General features: G+C 74.2%; 1 non-coding gene across 1 annotated transcript; it reads right to left on the reverse strand.

The window, feature by feature from the left end:
- Positions 1-1045: 1045 nt before the first annotated feature.
- LOC128823912 (5S ribosomal RNA) lies at positions 1046-1164 on the reverse strand. The gene has a single exon (XR_008442146.1). It is a non-coding gene; the product is annotated as a 5S ribosomal RNA (ribosomal RNA).
- Positions 1165-2500: the final 1336 nt, after the last annotated feature.

Here is a 2500-nt window from a genome sequence, read left to right on the forward strand (position 1 = left end):
CGTGCAGGCCGGGCCTCTCCCGGGGGATTCGGGGGGGGGGGGGGGCGGTCCTGCGGGCCGGGCGCAGGGGGCTCGAGCGAGCCCGGGCCGGTCCGCCCCGGGGCCGGGGTCTCCGCCTGCGGCTCGGGGGGGCGCGGGTCGTCGGGGGAGGAAGCCCGGGGGAGCTGCACGCCGGCCTGCCAGGCCAGGCCAGGCCTGGCCTGGGTGGCCGCGGGGGGATTCGGGGCGGTCCCGCGAGCCGGCGGCCGGGCGCAGGGGGTCCGAGCGCGTCCGAGCGAGTCCGTCCCGGCCCCGGGGTGTCCCCCTGCGGCTCTGGGGGCCGTGGGTCCCCGCTGGCGGAAGCCGCTGGGCGCTGGACACCCGCCGTCCGTCCCGCCTGGCCAGGCCTGGCCTGGGTGGCCGCGGGGCGGGGGATTCGGGGCGGTCCCGCGAGCCGGCGGCCGGGCGCAGGGGGTCCGAGCGCGTCCGAGCGAGACCGTCCCGGCCCCGGGGTGTCCCCCTGCGGCTCTGGGGGCCGTGGGTCCCCGCTGGCGGAAGCCGCTGGGCGCTGGACACCCGCCGTCCGTCCCGCCTGGCCAGGCCTGGCCTGGGTGGCCGCGGGGGGATTCGGGGCGGTCCCGCGAGCCGGCGCCCGGGCGCAGGGGGTCCGAGCGAGTCCGTCCCGGGCCCGGGGCCTCCCCCTGCGGCTTTGGGGGCCGTGGGTCCCCGCTGGCGGAAGCCGCTGGGCGCTGGACACCCGCCGTCCGTCCCGCCTGGCCAGGCCTGGCCTGGGTGGCCGCGGGGCGGGGGGATTCGGGGCGGTCCTGCGGGCCGGCGGCCGGGAGGGTCCGGGCCAGTCCGCCCCATGCCCGGGGTCTCCCCCAGCGGCTTCGGTGGGTCCTCCGCGGAGGAAGCCGGGTGGGGAGCCGGACCCCAGGCGCCCAGACCCGTGACCTGCGGCCGCGACCTCCGACTCGGCAGGAGCGACGAGGGGCTTTCCGGCCCGTCCCCCCCCTCTCCTTCCTCCCCAGAAAAGGAGAGAGAGCTGGCTCGGACCGGGAAAAGCTGCCTACGGCACCTGGGATTCCCAGGCGGTCACCCATCCAAGTACTAGCCAGGCCCGGGACGGTTTACCTTCCGAGATCGGACGGGATCGGGGGCGTTCGGTCCGGTATGGCCGTAGGCACCCGGCCCCCGCGCCTCCTCGCCCGCTTTCCCCTGCCGACGCCCGGGCCTGCCGCACGGTGAGCCCCGGTCGGACTGCCCCCCTGCGGCAGGGCCCCCGTCTCTCGCGGGCCCGGTCCTTTTTTCCTTCTCGAGCTCCGGGGCCCGGGCTGGCCGCCAGAGCCCCTCCGCCCGCCCGCCCTCCCCGGCGTCGGGGAAAATATTGTCCCGGACATCCAGTGCGCCCTGATCCTGTCAGCCGGGGGGGGGGGTGGGTGGGTGGGGGGCAGTCCCTCGCTGCGGCCGGGGAGGGTGAGCCCAGGGCGGCTTGCCTGCCGTCCGAGTCCCCTCTCGGCCACCAGGTCAACCCCGAGCCGAAAGGGCTGAAAATTTTTCAGAGTCCCCTCCCGGGCACCAGGTCAACCCGTGGAATCGAACGGGTTCGCCTGCTGGCCGGTTCGCTTCCCGGCCACCAGGTCAACCCGTAGGTTTGAACGGGCACGCCCGGTGGCCGCTTTCCCGTCCGGTCACCAGGTCAACCCGGATCTCCCTCCTTCCCTGGGCGCCCCCTCCTCGGAGGCGTCAGGTTCCATTTTCTTTTTCCCCCCAGACTTCCAGGGGCCCGATCCAGTCGGCCGGGAGGCAGTCCCTCGCTGCGGCCGGGGTGGGTGAGGCCAGGGCGGCTTGCCTGCCGTCCGAGTCCCCTCTCGGCCACCAGGTCAACCCCGAGCCGAAAGGGCTGAACATTTTTCAGAGTCCCCTCCCGGGCACCAGGTCAACCCGTGGAATCGAACGGGTTCACCTGCTGGCCGGTTCGCTTCCCGGCCACCAGGTCAACCCGTAGGTTGCCGACGGGGCTAGCCAGTGGCCGGTTTGCTTTCCGGCCGCCAGGTCAACCCCTAGGTTTGAACGGGCACGCCCGGTGGCCGCTTTCCCGTCCGGTCACCAGGTCGACCCGGATCTCCCTCCTTCCCTGGGCGCCCCCTCCTCGGAGGCGTCAGGTTCCATTCTTTTTTCCAGACTTCCAGGGGCCCGATCCAGTCGGCCGGGAGGCAGTCCCTCGCTGCGGCCGGGGAGGGTGAGCCCAGGGCGGCCTGGTCCATGTCTCTAGTGGGCCCGATCCTTTTTTGGGGTGTTTTTTTTTTTTTTTTCCGAGCTCCGGGGCCCGGCCCGCCCGGGCAGCCCTCCTCGGAGGCGTGAGGCGGATTTCCCCCCCCCCCCCCCAGACTTCCAGGGGCCCGATCCTGTCGGCCGGGAGGATGTCCCTCGCTGCGGCCGGGGAGGGTGAGCCCAGGGCGGCCTGCTTGGCGGCCGGGTCCATGTCTCTAGTGGGCCCGATCCTTTTCTTCCCTTTTCC

This window comes from Malaclemys terrapin, chromosome 15 (assembly GCF_027887155.1).
Source record: "Malaclemys terrapin pileata isolate rMalTer1 chromosome 15, rMalTer1.hap1, whole genome shotgun sequence".
In the NCBI taxonomy this organism is placed as follows: domain Eukaryota; kingdom Metazoa; phylum Chordata; order Testudines; family Emydidae; genus Malaclemys; species Malaclemys terrapin.